Raw genomic sequence first — 18,306 nt, forward strand, 5'->3', positions numbered from 1 at the left:
TTTGGCCTAAAGGACAAAACGTGCAAAATTTTGAAAGATTAAGGACACCGCCTGTAAACTTTTGGCCAAAAGGACAACGCCTACAATTTGATGTAAACATAAAGGACAAAACTTGTAATTTACTCTATTTTTTTTGGATTATGATGGTACTTTGTATTATTTTAGAGACATTAGAGTTCTTATTTATCTTTCCAATGTTTAGATTTATGTTTTCTTATCTCCTATCTTGGGATGAGCTAGCGTTTGATACCGGGTATTGGTGCCGAATTGGTACCGCACCGGTTATATTCGGTACTGGCACCGGTACCATTTTTTCTGTTTTTCAGTACGGTATCAGTATTTTAGCCATTTACCTGTAAAAAGGTGTGTGTATATATAAAACTATAAAAAATACAAAAATACCAATCCAATTAATCTCTATTCATCCTGACTAATCGCTAGTCGGTACCTCACCAACCGACTAGCGCCTGCAGATTTCTAATCTATACTATATAATAAAAGAAACCATTTATGGGACACATGTCACTCATCGGAGCAATCTATTTTTTCTCACCTAATTATCAATAATTAATTTAATTAAAAGATAATTATACAATTGAATTTAATATAAATTTTATTATTAATTTTACACTAATATCTTAACTTCATAAAAATAATTCATATGTGAAGAAGAAAAATATGCAGATAAATGTATTTAATCAAGCCCTATTCAAATTTGATTTCTTTAAATATTTTTTAGTGTTAATAAATACGATTTCAATATATAATTTTTTTTTACCCTTTTACCTTCTACATTTTATCTCAAATATATTCAAATCACGTAACAACGTTTTTTAATTGTGTTCTGAAAACCAATTAAAAAAATGCAAGTTTTATTTTATTTTTTACTTTATTATTACTAGGGTAAAACCTAGATATTAAATTTATTTTTGGAAGTTATGTATTATTTTCAACTAAGAGATAAACTTGCGTATATATAAATTTTTTTTTTTACCCTTTTACCTTCTACATTTTACCTAAAATATATTCAAATCACGTAAAAACGTTTTTTTAATTGTGTTCTGAAAACCGATAAAAAATAAAGTTTTTTTATTTTATTTTTTGCTTTATTATTACTAGGGTAAAACCTAGATATTAATTTTTTTTTTGGAAGTTATGTATTATTTTCAACTAAGAGATAAATTTCGTAAATAGTTTACTGACTGAGGGTGGGAGTTGGCTACAAAGTCCATTTTTCCTACAAAGTGTAAAAAGTCATAAAACACAATAATGTCAACCATAAAACACACTCAAAACCCACAAATAACAAAGTGAAGATTACTAAAACGCCATATTTATGGGTTTTGTGTTGTGTTTTGAATGATAAGGCTTTGATTATTGAATGACTAACATTAGTGTGTTTTATATTGTTTATCATGCTGTGTTTTATATTCATAGTGATGGTGTGTTTGAAGTTTTTATGGAATGTTAGGGGTTAGATATTGTGTTTTAGTGATCTTCACTCTGTTATTTGTGGGTTTTAAGTGTGTTTTATGGTTGAAATTGCGGTGTTTCATGACTTTGTACACTTTGTAGGAAAAATAGACTTTGTAGTCGAACCCCACCCTACTCCTACTGACTGAAACTAAAAATAACGCCTAATCTATACTATATAATAAAAGATACCATTTATGGGACACAGGTCATTGGAGCCATCTATTTTTTAGTTTTCTCACCTATCTATTCTACCTAATTATCAATAATTAATTTAATTAAAAGATAATTATACAATTGAATTTAATATAAATTTAATTATTAATTTTACACTCATATCTTAACTTCATAAAAACAATTCATATAGAAGATAATATAACATTTTGAAATTTTCATTAGATTTAATTATTTATCCTTAAAATCTAATATTATGTAATAAACATAATATAATCATAAATTTCAAATCACCGTTTAGTAATCCTTCAATATTATTATTATTATTATTATTATTATTATTATTATTATTATTATTATTATTATTATTATTATCTAATCAAATATTTTGTTAAAATAATATACATATAAATATAATATTCAAGCATAGATCATTGTGTAATTTTATCATCATACATGTGAATATGAACCATAAACTATAAAAAAAATTAATACCATAGTCCCATGTTAACAAAAACATTGTGTATCCTCATTATTATTAATTTAGTTTTGAGAGTGTAATGACATATAAATATAAAAAAAATTCAACAACTATCCTCGCAATCACTCTATCTATCGTGTATTGAGTGTATCCGTTAGTTATTTTAAAGATAAAACTTTTTTATTATCTTATCTCGTATATAAAATTAGATTTATTCAACACGTGTAATGCATAAGGTTTTTTTTTTTAAAGATATAATTTCTTTTATTATTTATGATACAAAATTACATATATTCAACCCATGTAATATATGGGGGTTTTAAAAATAAAACTTTCTATAATTATTATTTGGTGTATAGAATTAGTTTTATTCAACTTGTGAAATGTACGAAGTTTTTAATTATTTAATATATAAAATTATAGAGTTAAATGCTTGGTTGGTCCCTTTGGTTTTCAAAAATTGCAGACTTGGTCCTAATGGTTTACTAATTACACGCGTGGTCCCTGTGGTTTTCAAAAATGCACTCGGTTGGTCCCCAACCCTAACATCAGTTAAATTTCTTAGTTAACTATGTGTGAAATGACTATATTACCCTTAGAATAATTAAAAACCTAAAACTATATTACCCCCTGCAGCATCATCTTCATCACCATCATCATACCCATTTCCCTCCCTCTGCTCTCTCTCGATCTCATCACCATCATCTTCTCCGATCTCCCTCGTCTCCGTTCTCCGGTAGCACCACACCTACCTCCGACAAACCCCCAACAACCACCTGCCATCTCCCCTTGTTTCACACGAACCCTAACCTAAATTACACAAATCCTAACCTGAATCATCGCACAGTGTGGCCGGCAACGGTGGGTCTCGACCGAGTGGTGATGATGATTACTCGGACGGTGAGATACACGACAGAACAAACTCATGTCTGACCGGATTTGTTGTTTTCTGACATAATGGAAGGCGGATGGTATCGGGTGGGTTTAATTGGTGGTGACAGTGGCCGTGATGTCGTTTGGGGCTGTGAATGGTTGCGAGCAACAGATTTGGAAGCGTTGAATGACGGTGCAGGTGGGCCTCGAGGGCTGTGGTGGTTTGCGGCTGTGTCAACGGCAGTTCTAAGGTTCCGACGGTGTGTTTCATTTGTATGTAATTAGTTTTGTTATTTAATAAAGATTATCATTTTCCTTTGGTTTTAAGCAATTAAGCTTTCATTGTTATGCTCTGTAATTGCACATCTGCTCTGTTCTTCACAGTTGTTGATGTGAATTGGAGTCTCCGGTCACCGGAATTTGATTCTGTTTTGAAACCAAACAATGTCTGATAATGTTCTAGTGTGTTTATTGGGTTTTATGCAAAATTGTGTCTGATAATGATGTGAATTGGTTTTTATTGGGTTGATGTGAGATCGAGAGAGAGCAGAGGGAAATGGGGATGAAGATGATGATGGTGATGAAGATAATGCAGGTTGTGGTGGGTTTATAAATAAAGTTAATAAGCGAGGGTGTTTTGGTCATTTAACATGGACTTAACTGAGATATTTAACTGATGTTAGGGCTGGGGACCAACCGAGTGCATTTTTGAAAACCACAGGGACCACGCGTGTAATTAGTAAACCATTGGGACCAAGTCTGCAATTTTTGAAAACCACAGGGACCAACCAAGCATTTAACTCAAAATTATATCTATTCAACCCGTGTAATACACGGGGTTCTAACCTAGTTATATTAATACATTAAACATTGAAATTGAAACACCCCTGTAATTTTTTCAACGTAAAATCCATGAAAAAAATACAAAGTCACACATATTTTATATTGAGCTTGGATTAGACATATTAAGAGTTATAAAAAAAATTGTAATGAAAAGTCTGTTTATCGAGACAGGAAACACACACATGACATACGACATAGAAATACCTTCAACAGTGGCGGAGCTTGACCAAAAGTTTCGAGGGGACGTAAACTGATGGGACCCAAAAAAAATTTCCTATCGTTATGTTATGGGTCGGGTCGGGTCGGCTATTCGATTCAGGTCAGGTCGGCTATTCGATTCAAATAATAATAGTTTCAAATAAAACTAAAAAAAAATCATTCATTCAAAGGACCTGTTCTTGCACATAGAAAAACTAAATATTGTATAACAAACAAAAGACCTATATATATATATATATATATATATATAATGATACGAGATAAATGGAACCTGGACGAAAAATTACAACTCAGCCCGACGACCTTTAAGATTTTTGAATTCATTAAATATGTCTCCCGAATCAAACTTATCAGCAATTTCTTTTTCTATGTAAATCATGAAGCTGTTTGTGAGATATTAATTTTAGTGTGTGGTCGGTAATCAAGGGTTAAACAAATAAAATAAGAGTTCAAATATATTTACCAAACTATCCATTATTTAGGAAAAATAATCGGGGGGCGATCCTATATAATTTTTAAAATTTTCGGATGAAAAATCAGACCATATACACTTCTAACCGAAACATTGGGGTGGGCGGGTGCACCCCCGGGCACCCATTATCCTTCGCCACTGACCTTCAAGCAATATATTCTATTCTACTAAATCTTAAAAGACAAAGTCGGTGGGGTGACCCACCGGCTTTGTCTTAAACCCCCTAAACTTTTAAAATTTTACGTTTCTAGCCCCTCAGCTTTGCTACCCCTAAACTTTTCTAATATTTCAATTCAATCCTATTAGTTTTGCTACGGCCCCTTCACTTTTAGAGTAATCAATTTTAGTCCTCCACGGGCTTTGCCTTACCCCCCTAAACTTTTACAATTTTGCATTTCAAGCCCCTCAGCTTTGCTACCCTCTAAACTTTTACAATATTTCATTTGAAGCCCCTCAACTTTGCTACGACCCCTCCACTTTTAGAGTAATTAATTTTAGTCCCTTATCTAACTTTACTATTTTTCTACTTTAACAGTTAGCATTTTTAGCCCATAGCTTTTTACTAATTTGTATATTACTTAAAGTACAAAGTAGGTGAAACCATCACTCTTTGACTTTCAAAATTTCCACTTTTAGCTTATAGTTTTGTGATTCATATTTTTTGCATATAGAATTTTCCTTTTCTTTTACTCTCTACTTTTGTAACTTGCATTTTTTACCTATATTTTGGTAATTTACGTTTTTGGCACATATGGTTTATACCGACCCTATAACTTTTAAACTTTTCATTTTTACGTAAATTTGGTATACGCTTTCGGCCTTTATTTTGTATGTTTCCTACATATGAATCGGGTCACATATAATACGTTTTGACTTGAGGGTATAAATTCGAGTTAGTTGAGTCGCATATAATACGTTATGATTATACAGTATAAACTCGATTTGCTTTACATTTTAATCTAATTGCAACACATCTATAGGTTACATTGAGTTCAGTCGTATATGTCGAAACGCACATTATTATATGATTAACACATCACATAATGCTTGGACTAATCTGTTCAACGTTTGCGATGTACCCGCGCCGCAACGCGCGCGGATCTTTTTACTAGTGATAAAACTTAATAGAACAAATCTTACTACTGATGATGATGATCCTTGACTTTTGGTCTAAATCTGTTACCTATTGTCCTTTAAATGGGCCAGTTATATGTTAAACCATATGGATGGGCCTAAAAGATTATCCGTTTAATTTGGAAACTTGTTTTAACATTTAATAAGGTATGTAAAAGAGATGTTTAAAAGCCCAAACACTTTAAACTATACACCCTTAATATTATACTAAAAGCAACCCGAAACGAAAGTCATGAGGACAAGTGCATAAAAAATTCGTATCCGGAAGTAGACCCGAGAAAAAAAACCTGAAACCGGTTATTTTTGTACCCGGGTACCCGTAACCAATATTTGTGCTGCAACTTAGTTTTTTCAAAAAAAAGAAGAAATTCGTGAGTTCATCTAGGTTTTTTAGTTCATCTTGATGGTTGTTGATAAAGAGCTCATCCAAAATTTAGCGGACTCCTATTTGAACCAAGTGAAGAGAAGCAAGTGAGCTAGAAAAAATGTACAACTTACAATGAACACAACTTTTGAGCCACAAGAAGTTACATGCATATAAGTACGATTAGATTTGATTTATTTAGTTTTAACTGCAAAACTACGTAAATAGTCGATGTCATTAACTCATCCTCCTATCTATTCATTTAATATCGTATTTGGGTTGTAAATTTGTCAAGATTTGACACCCCTTGACAAAAAAAAGTAACTTGGCGCAATCGTCTTTTAGTCTCTTAGTCTTTTATGCTTCCGCTCGGCATTATAATTATTAATGTTTAAACACCAAAAGCGTATAAAACAAACTCAACAATGTTTATTCAAAATTTGTATGCTGCCCTAATAAATTCATTTTCACTTTAAAAGAGAGACGATTACAGACTAATGTTTTTCGTGCAAGTTTAAAGTGAAACTCTACGAATTTTTTTTTGGTTAAGGGTGAATTTTTATTGACCCAACCCAAACTTGAATGGGCCGTTGAATCTTGTTCTGGGTTAGCCGGGTTTCTAAACCTCTCTTTTTCACACCATATTAAGGGGCTGTTTGACAACTTCTGAATGGTTAAGTGCTGAACCGGTAAGAGGTCTGAACCATTAAGTACTGAACTAGTAAGATGTCTGAACCATTAAGAGCCAGTATAATGCTTAACCATTTAGAGGCAAACGTCTGACCATTCAGATTAGATGTTTTAACCATTCAGGCTCTGTATAATGCTTAACAATTCAGAGGCAAATGTCTGAACCATTCAGACATCTGCTTACGAAACAAACAATCTGAACCATTAAGTGTTGAACCAGTAAGATGTCTGAACCGGTAAGATGTTCATTAAGAGGTAAACAAACAGCCTCTAAGGGGCTGTTTGGCAACATCTGAATGGTTAAGTGTTGAACCAGTAAGAGATCTGAACCATTAAGTGCTGAACCAGTAAGAGGTCTGAACCATTAAGAGCCTGTATAATACTTAATCGTTCAGAGGCAAATGTCTGACCAATTCATATTAGAGGTCTTAACCATTCAGACTATGTATAATGCTTAACCATTTAGACGCAAATGTCTGAACCATTCAGACATCTGCTCGTGAAACAAACAGTCTGAACCATTAAGTGTTGAACTAGTAACAGGTCTAAACTATTAAGAGTCTCATTAATAGATAAACAAACAACCCCCTAAATCTTGAAATAGGTTTTCAACATTAAATGAATAAAGTGTTTAGGTCCATATAGTTTAACAAACAACTGGCCCATTTGAAGGACAATAAAAGGCCAACCCTTTTGTATACCCAAATCCGTTTCATTTGAATGAGAATCCCCATTCCCGCTTTCACTACTATTTCAGCCCTAATTTGCATTTCACCAGAAAACGAAGTCAATGAAGATGAATTAACTACTCTAAGGTCCAATTTCTCTCTTAGTTAGTCACTGTTGATGCAACAAATAATAGACCAAAGATAGTAGCTTAGCTGGTTAGGCAAAAGGGTTGAAGGGTTCAACTTTGCCTAACGCAGGTCTGGGGTCCCCCCACGTTTGCAAGACGTGGAGAGAGGTTCACTAGTTTGATTTTGTGATTTGCTGAAGGTCCTCCTCTGAACCATGTTCAGATTCGGATGAATTAGCAAAAGGAATGTGTGTGTTGATTGTGAGAGAACGTATCTTGTGAGAAACAAGTACTTGTGATGTATGACCAGAGATTTTGGGAAATCAAGGCTGGCTAGGGATGTCCTCATCAGTTAATGAAGTGTCAAATTTATAGGAGAAGACATTTCTCGAAGGGGAATGTATTTGACTAGTGACCATGCTTGCAGTGGGGGTTTTGCCCTTTTTGGGGGTTGAAGGCTTTGACCTGCGGGTAAAAGAGTGTGTTCTGTGTGTCTGTGCTGCTTTTGCGGTTGGTGAGTTGGTGAAGCAATCCGGAGATGTGACTATTTACTGTTCCTGTATTGCTTTACTTCATCTCCTCAGCTTTTCAACCTTTGAATCGTTTAACCCTTTGAGCATTCATGTATTTAAGTCATCTTATTTAGTCTTGGGCTACCCCCGTCATCAGCCCCCCAAGTCAGAGGTGTTTGGGAAATGAGCTCAAAGACTTCTGACTTTTATACATGTGTTTTTATTGACTAAAGGCTTCAAGGTGTTCAAAGCTTAAAGGCTTAAAGGGTTGGAGTCATTTATTTTTGAATTTTAAAAAACTGACAACTAATTTGATTGATGTGTGGCAGTTCATAGGGCGGCGGTTTTGCAGAGGGTAACTGTTTGCCATTATAGCCTCTATTTTGGTTTTTATTACTGAAGATAATCATTCATTCTCCACATTATCCTTTCAAGTTTTCCTCTGCAATTCGTTTCCTTTCTTCAAGGTTAGTTCCTGCTTCTTCTTTATTTCCTTACTTACTTCGTATCTTTTCAAAAAATGGGTGCTCGTAAGGATTTTTCGAGATCCTTTTCTCGATTAACCCAGGAAGAAGTAGAGTTGTTTTGTATGGAATATGGTATTGGGACTAAGTTTAAATCGACTGCTCCTGCGTGTGATGTTTCGATTGACAAATATCCTGTTGGTTTTATTGCTCTTTATTGCCGTCACTTTGAGTTTTCGAACCTTCGTCATCCGTTTTCCCTGTTTGTTTTGAATTTATTGGAGTATTACCGAGTCTACTTTGGTCAGATTCATCCAAAGGGTATGGCTAGGGTTTTACATTTCGAAGTTTTGTGCCGTGCCCTTGGTTATGATCCTTCGCTTTTGCTTTTTCGTCGATTTTTCCGACTGGCCAAAAACGGCGACTGGTTCACCTTTGAAACGTCCAAGGTCGATGCTTGTCTTATTTCTTCCATGGTTACCACCCTTGGTACCTGGAAGGACCGTTTTTTCTGGGTTTCTGACTCTATTGTCCCTTTCAAGATGGTGTAGAGGCACCCGTATGCTGTTCTCAATGAACCGGAACCCCTTGAATCTGATTTGAATGACGCTTTTCTGAAAGCCATCCGGGAGTGCCCTTCAAGGGTTTGTCCCTTTCCTGAACATTTGCTAGTCTTGTTAGGGGTTAGTAAATCGTGGGAAAAGGCCAATCGGGATCCGGTTCTGATGAGGAATGGCACGGGTATGCATTTTTCTTCTTCACTTTCCTTGTGTTTTTCTTAATTTATGTCTTATGTTTTTTCTGTTTGTTGTTTGCAGTTATGTCTGCCCTGGATTTTATTAAGAGTGACGATACTTCTGATGTTGCATTTGAAGATGTTCCCGTTATCCCTGATGAGAATGTTGTAGTTAAAGGTGTTGAGCAAAGATTTGAGGGTACTGGATATGTTAGTGTTTTCAATGTGAAGGGTTTTTCTAAGCCTCTTGCCCCCAAGGCTTCAACCCGCCGATCTACCCGCCATTTGTTGAAGGCTGCTCCTCAATTCACTTCTACTGAGCCAGTGGAGTTGAGTGATGTTATTGAAGCTTCTGAGGATCAGGGTGTTGAAGCAGTTGTTGAAAAGGAGAAAAAACTGGTTATTCATGGCAAGAAGGCTTCAGCCAAGAAGGTTATTGCTACCCCTGTTCAGGGTTCTTCAAGCAGGGATGTTGAAGGGTTGGATCCGGACGAAGCTTATGTGCCTGGTTGGTCGGTGAAAATTGATGACAGTTTCAAGGATGTTGCCATTTATGAAGATGCTCTGAGTCACATTGCCCCTCCTTCAGTTCATAACACCATTGCTGAGATGGATGATGACATGATGTTATCTCACATGATTTTAAGTACTTGCAACCTTGCTGCCATGCTTCCTCAGGGTTTTGCTCGTTTTCGTAAGAGGATGCAAGAATATGAAGAATTTTCTAAGAAGAAAGATAAGATGAAGTCTTCAATGGCTGCAATGAAGAAGGAGATAGCTGGATTTGCTGAGAAAGAAGAAGAATGAGACAAGAAGGTTAGTGAATTGACTAGGAGGCATGACATTGAAATGAGTGATTTGAAGAATAGCTTTTATAGTCGAATCACACAATTAAATTATATGCAAATTTTACGTTATGGTAATGTATACAAATAACAAACGCCACCTTTTGTTTAGAGTTACTTAATTATAATCTTTATTTTGGAGCATCCACTATCAATAAAGGCGAAATTAAAAGCCATTATAAGTATTAATAATGTATGAGGCGGGGGTTGGGGCGTTGGTTGGCATAAACGTTTAAGTCATCACCCTGGGTGGGCTTGGGTTTCGGCGTGGCCCCTTGGGTAGGGGATTCGGCCCGGGCGTTGGACGGGTCTATCAAGGTGACATGACGGGATCTGATTGGCCAAGACAACTAGCCGTTGGCCAATAGCTATGTGTAAAAAAAAATTGATTTTTTCACTATAAAAACTCATTTATATTCATTTTTTTTACCACAACTACTCCCCCTCTTCTATAATCATCTCTATCTTATTTTACAAAAAAAAAATTCTTATCCAACAACAATACGAAAAATGAATCCTCATAATCGTGGTTTTGACCTGAACAACCCGTGGGCATTACAAGAAAATCCTAGCCCACCACCCAACCGTCCAACTGCTCCATTTTTAATATACTCCTCTATGCCCGATATCGCGGGTTACGCATCGTTTCTCTCGAATCGTGTGTATACTAACTTCCCTCACACTGACGATTCTGTACCTAACCCGATTCCACAAACGCCCACCAACCTTTCACAAACGTCAATCAACCTTTCCCAAACCGAAACCGTCCCAGAAACTCAACATCCCATCGATGGTCCTTCCGCATCCAAACCCATCAAGAAGAGAAGTCACAAGAAAAAAATTGAGCCCGAGAAAGTACTTGAAAGCGCCAAACGAAAACAACAAAGATGGGTCCTTAAAGAAGAACTTGCATTGGCGAGGGCTTGGGTTCAGAAATCTCTAAATCCAACTTTAGGTATTTTTAAAAATTTTGTAGCCCTTATTTTAATATTTATGTTTTTTATATAACTTTATAATATATTAAATTTTGTTTTTATTAAAATAGGAAATTCGCAACATAGAAACCATTTTTAGGACGCGATCAGTAAAGCATTCCATGAAGAAATGGAAATGGAGCTTTATCGTGAAAATGATAGCTTATCTTCGAAGTGGACCGAGATAAGCGGGCAACTCACCAAATTTAGTGGTTATTTACATAAGGCAAAGCAAAACCTAAAAAGTGGTGAAACCGAAGCCGACTTTGTGACAAATGCATTGGTTACATACAAAACGAATGTGGGGAGCGACTTCCGTTTCATGCATTGTTGGGACATTTGTAAGTTCCATCCCAAGTGGGCGAATATCCCCAGTGGTAGCGAAACTAACACGTCTTCCAAAAGGTCAAGGACACCCTCGTCCCAAGCCCTCGGATGCACGAGATCAAGACTTGGAAGACTATGTGGATGATTCGCCAAACCGACCAGAATACAAGATCGGGTACAGCATCGCCTTCAGTTGGGAGTTCGGGCTCGCGTATGGGAGTATACAGCAATCAGTTGGAACACATTGCATGCAAGTCAGATACATTCAACGTATTCCAACAACAAAGGGCAGAAATTCGGAAGAACAAAGAAGCTAGGGATGCCCTGAAACAAAGACGAGATGATATGAAATTTCTAGCCCAACCCATCGATCACCTATCAGGTGAAGAGTTGGAACTAATGTTGGAGATGAGAGGATAGATAAAGAAAAAAAATATTACAAGCACTAAGAATTTTTTTATGTAATTTTCTTTATTTAAAAAACATTATTAAAAAATGTAAATTTGTTTTAAAAATATAAATATTCAGATTGGGCTGGCCATGCCTCAAACCCCCGCCCCACCATACTGTCTTCAATGTGGGTCAGCCCAGCGAAGCCCACCTAAGCCACGTGTCAACCCATACCCTAAACCCCCGCCCCACCATACCCTACGGTCTGAATTGTGAGTTGTGACATTATTTTCTTTTATTTTTTAATTGCAACAATAATGACTTCAAATTATACACATAGCTAAATGCATATCTAACATTATGCAAGTATACACACCTTATACTACACTTATAAACATAATTTGAATTTCAATAATACCCATATCTAATATTTGAGAATTGAGACTATACAATGAAAGGACCATGCACAAATTTTGGATCAGTGTAAACTTTGGCGCCTTTCAGTTCCTAGACTATTCACAATTTTTTTTTTTCTGAATGTGTAGCAAGCCGTTTTATTCCGGTATTTATAACAGCACACATACCTGCCATCACACCGATTTCCCCGTCAAACACGAGACTAATACACCAATTCAGATATAGATCATTAATGATTATTATTCCTTGCCTAGTCAATGCATCGACTGTAGGTATCTTTCCTGCAATTGATCGCCAACCAAACAAGTTTACATTCGGTGCTGCCCAATTATTCGGCTGGAAGGGAGATGTTTGATGTGTTGCCTCTTCGGCCTGACCCGTTCTGATTTGACTTGTTTGACCGATAACTCTACTTCACAATCGTTTTTTTCTAGAACCATACGATCGTCTTCCTCTTCCATTTGTTGATGTTGTAATCATTGAACTTCAGTACTTGGCAATCTTAACCAACCCCAGTCCCAAAGTGTTATTCACCAACGCTAGCAATCAGCCACTCCACTCTTTTTGTTTCTAACTAGTTTATAAATATTAGATAATCTAATATATTTAAAGCTTCCCCATTTATCCATCCAACACAGACTTTTTTTTTGCCCTTTTCAATCTTAACTTCTAAGCTTTTTTTTAACATCACTGTTTTTCAAGTAAATCTTGAATTAACCAAAATAGTTTGATGATACTAAAAATCGCCAACAAATGAGTAGGTTTTTTTTCTCTCAATTAAGGGGCAACACTAAAATAGGGTTAAGGACTTAAGGTTTTACTTAGTATTTCTTTTGATATCGTAAACAAGTGAAATCATTACTAATATCATGTTAAGGTAATACATACACACTTTCACTTAACTGATTAACATAAGTTTGAACGTCTAAGACAAAAGCTATACCCTATTAAAAATATCAAGAGTAAAGTGCAATTTGCTTCCCTGAGGTTTGGTCTAAATTGCTTAATGCCTCCCTCTTTTTTAGTTTTTGTCCTCTGAAACCTTGACATGGGTATTTCATTACCATTTGCCTCCGGAACGTTAAAGGTTGTTAGTACATGTTGTTAAAATACCCTTTTGCCCTTACTAGATGATGTAAAAAGACCTTATTGCCCCTCGCTTTATACTATATTCAAAATTCCATCCATTCTCACAGTAGGCGTAGGTTTGACTTTACCAAGTCAAAATATTGAAGATCACCAACTTGTTTTGATTTTATAAGCTCGGGACTGAATTTTTGAAACCCATTTCGTCGTTTCAACTTTATTTGAAACCCATCTACCTGGGGAAATTGCACGAAACCTGCATCTTGGACATGGCATTCAAGCTCTGACTTTAGTGGGTCAACTGTTGCAAAGCTGCACCTAATGACCTGCACTGAAGTGGCCAAATGCACTAATACACTTATGACCTACACTTAATTGGTCAACTAACATGTATCTAGTTTATCACTCTCACTAGTCCACTTAATCGGCCAACAACCCGCACTTAATTGGGTAATGTGATTGCATTTATGCAAATTAAGACTTGCATCTAGTTCTCAAACTCTGTAATACAACTTATATAAATCTGTGAACCAACGTGCATCTAGTTCATCAAGCTGCACAGCATCAAAGTAACAACATTAACATCATCAGAACAATTGTACGCATACAGACTCACTAACAGACAAACAAAACAATTGTACACACACAGACTCACACTATGCACATTATCAAGATCATGATCATCATACAATTGACCAATGAAGTCATACATATGATCACCATCATCATACATCACACTATGCACATTATCAGGATTATGAGGATTATATGTATGAGTATAATCATGATCATGATGTTCATCATCATCATCATCATCATCATCATCATCATCATCATACAGTTGACCAATGAAAGACATACATATGATCATCATCAACATACATCATACTATGCACATTATGATGTACATATGTATGATTATGATCATGATCATGACGTTCATGGATCAGATGGTACTAAAATATCATGATTATGACCATATGTGTGATCATGATCATCATACATCATACATCATCATCATAATACAACTTAATCATATAGTTTAATCATAAATCATCATCATAAACCATCATTACACACTTAATTGTATATCATCATCATTATAAAGCATTATCACACACTTAATCATATATCATCATCAAGTTCATCATAAAGCATCATCATGCAGTTCATCATAAAACATCATCATTATACAGTTAATCATATTAGATTTATATATTAAAAGAGAAAAATGCTCGGATAGTCCCTGTGGTTTCGCCTTTTTTCACCTATAGTCCCCAACTTTCTAAAACTACTTGAATAGTCCCCAAGTTTTCGTTTTTTGTTCCCGGATAGTTCCTGGGTCTAACTTCAGTTACTTTTCTCTGTTAAAATGATGTGAAATGACAAAAATACCCTTTCCTTAAAAGGCCAAACCATAGGGACTATCCGGGCATCTTCTTCATTTTTATTTATAAAACCCCACCACCACACTTCATCTTCAACCTCCACCCACCATCACCCTCCTCCACCCTCCACCATCCGGGCCACACCTTCACCCTCCGGCCACCACACTCCACCAAGACCACCATCGCCACCACGACACCACCATCTCTTCCATCGCCGCCACTAGACACCGAGTAATAGGGTGAATGTTCCGTTTGACCTAATCCGTTGTTCATATTGATCTGCGAACTGTGGTCGGATCAGAAACTCTGTCATTGTCGGCGTTAACGGTTGCAGTTCGGAGCCAGTTCCGTCATCGTAGTACACCGCAAAGAATGATGAACAGAGTGAACGGAGATCTGGACTCTCTGTTTCTCCGGTGAGAATGCATGTGAGAATGTACAAATTCGATGAATTCTCTGTTGCAATAAGGACACACGAAGGCGTGTTCAGTCGTTAGTTTGACTTCAAAGGCCATATGTTTTTCAGTTTAATTTTTAGTTAAATTTAACTGTGAATCATGATTCTGAAAACAGAGCATCAGAAAAAAAAACAGAGTATCAGAAGCATGTTCCTTCCTGTGATCTATATCTGGAACCTATGTTGTTATCTAACTTGTCATGGTTCCAAGGTTCATGATTAAGAAGCAAAAGTCAAAGATCATACCCTGACATTGACCAATTTGTCTCTCAAAAATCAAGATGGCTCTCAAAGTATACTGCCAGCGGTTATCCCAACCGTCTCGTGCAATTATCATCTTCTGCAAGTATATTATTTCCTTTTTGTGAACTTACAAGCTTCTTGATCTCTCACTAAGTGCAAGTATTGAAGAAATTAGATATTAAATTTCAAGTTTCTGTAGAATTATGTGTGTTTATTTGATTGTTTATGGGTTAATAAGAATTGGGTTTGTGGTAAATTTGATGTCTGATGCAGTTAAATTGATGTGTTATGTTTGATGTCTGATGCAGTTAAATTAGATAAAAATGAAGGTGTGGCGGTGATGGTGGAGGGTGGAGGAGGGTGATGGTGGGTGGAGGTTGAAGATGAAGTGTGGTGGTGGGGTTTTATAAATAAAAATGAAGAAGATGCCCGGATAGTCCCTATGGTTTGGCCTTTTAAGGAAAGGGTATTTTTGTCATTTCACATCATTTTAACAGAGAAAAGTAACTGAAGTTAGACCCAGGGACTATCCGGGAACAAAAAACGAAAACTTGGGGACTATTAAGGTAGTTTTAGAAAGTTAGGGACTATTGGTGAAAAAAGGCGAAACCACAGGGACTATCCAGGCATTTTTCTCATATTAAAACATCCAAATGATAATCATCATCATCATCCTAACCATAATTATACATAACAAAATTTTAAGTTAAGAAAATATAAACATATCCTAACCATAGTTATATGTATCCATGTCATAATTACATATCACTAAATAATAAGATCATTAATCAACATAATCAAGACTAGTATTGCACTAGTCTTGGTGAAGATGGACGATGCTCTGATCTGGTGATGGTGGTGAAGTCGGACCAAACATTGGGATGATGGCATTTTGTGGTGATAGGGACGGTGGACGTGACTGCTGGGGCGATTGAGGGAACACCACTCCAAAGTTAATATAAATGTTGTTCAAGCACCGTAGGACCACCCTAACTAGAACCACTGTGCGGTGGTTGTTGGTCTCCATGACATTACTCCAACTACAATCGAATAAACACAAACAAACGACGACATTATCGATGAAGGGGTTTTCAATCAAAACGACGGTAGTAATCTCTAACTTACAGTGGACTGAAATCAACACTCGTGTAATAAATGTGCTTGATATATGTACCATGGACGTGTTCGTTGTGCACCTTGACAGTGAATTCCATTATCAATGATTGAGGTGACAGTCGGTGGCCGTTTGCAGGAGGTGCACTGATTTCGCCGGTGAAGAAGAAGGGGAAAAGGGTAGGTGAAGACTGGGTGTCAGAAGGTTATAATAAAAAGATAAGGGCTACTTAAAGAGTGGCTAGGAATATTCATAGGTGAAAAGTCCAGATTGCCCCTAAATCTAACGATCAACATAATTGTTGATTAACGGTCGAGGACAATTGGTAATAAAATACCCATGTCAGGGCTTCAGTGGGCAAAAACTGAAAGAGGGTGATATTGGACAATTTGAACCAAACCCTAGAAAGACAAATTGCACTTTACTCATATACCAATAACATGCTTTGACTTGGTTGTAACACCATTTTCGTTATGTTTTTAATTGCATTAATAAGCATACTTACTATTTCAAATCGAACAATTAGATTCATATCTAATATCATGTCATGGTAATCATGTATACATACACGTCGTTTGTAGGACTTGAACCCAAGATCTCTCCCTTCAAAACGCAGGTGCTTAAAGACTTTAACTACCACCCATTAGTGTATTAACCAATATCTAATATCATGCTATGGTAACAATCAATATAGTCGAAATTAAAAGCTATTATAAATATCAATAGTCGGCTTTAACTTGGTTGCAGCACTATTTTCTTTGATTTTTAATTTGCCACAGTAACGATATCTAGTATTTCAAAAAATACAATTAAATTCATATATGACATTATGCAACGTAAACGAACCTTTACATTCATTTAAAACATACATTTAACTGCAATAATAACCATAACCATATCTAATATTTCAAATTATGCAATGAATGGACCACATAAATTTTGGCTCGGCCTTCCAATTCCTGGACTTTTCACAAATAATTAATTGAAGTAAGATCATTGCAAATGTGCTTCAGAGGCTTTGGGAGATGAATGTCTTAGGCTACCCGGTATGGTTGAGACTCATCCTTGGAGGATGACCCGTCACGTAAGTGTCACATCATAGTCCTTGAAGGATGCCCCTCCAAGGATGAAACCAAAGAAATGGAGGATGAGTCTACCCCACCAACTTAATTTATTTATTTTTTTAATATCATCTAATTTTTTAACATTTATTAAATAAGATATAAAAATAAAATCATTAATATTAAAAAACCAAACATTACATAATATTAAAAACCAAACATTACATAAGTTAAGAAAACACATAAACTAAAAAATAAAAATCCTAAGAACTACCCCACTTTTTCATGATCTTTTCTTGCATTTTTTTTAAACTGCTCGCTTTTCTTCGGGGTAATCATTATCTCCCATTCTTTTAGTTGGTTCTTTTCTTGCTTCAACCGAACCCGTTCTTCCACCTCGCGTTCTTTGGGATAATTGTCTATATCGGTTTTTTGTTGTTTAGCCATCGCAACCTCATTTGGAACCGGCGCCAACTTGTTATTGGTTCGTAAAACTTCCCAAGCCCGTACGTGTGGGAAAATGGATTTATGCGTAGTTTCGTATTTATCCATGCTGCTTTCAAAACATCTTCGTCGCTCATTCCACTACGACGATTACTTGTATATAAATTATTATATATCGATAAAAACCTTCACGATCGGATGCATCTTTCGTCACTTTGAAGAGATCGAGTCGACATCGCGGTAATGGGCTTGTTCCATGATCGCAAGGAACTTTGCTAATGTCGTTTTCCAAAACCCATTGTTTGTTTGGTTGGTACCTATATTTTTTT

This window comes from Helianthus annuus, chromosome 7 (genome assembly GCF_002127325.2).
Source record: "Helianthus annuus cultivar XRQ/B chromosome 7, HanXRQr2.0-SUNRISE, whole genome shotgun sequence".
NCBI lineage: Eukaryota > Viridiplantae > Streptophyta > Magnoliopsida > Asterales > Asteraceae > Helianthus > Helianthus annuus.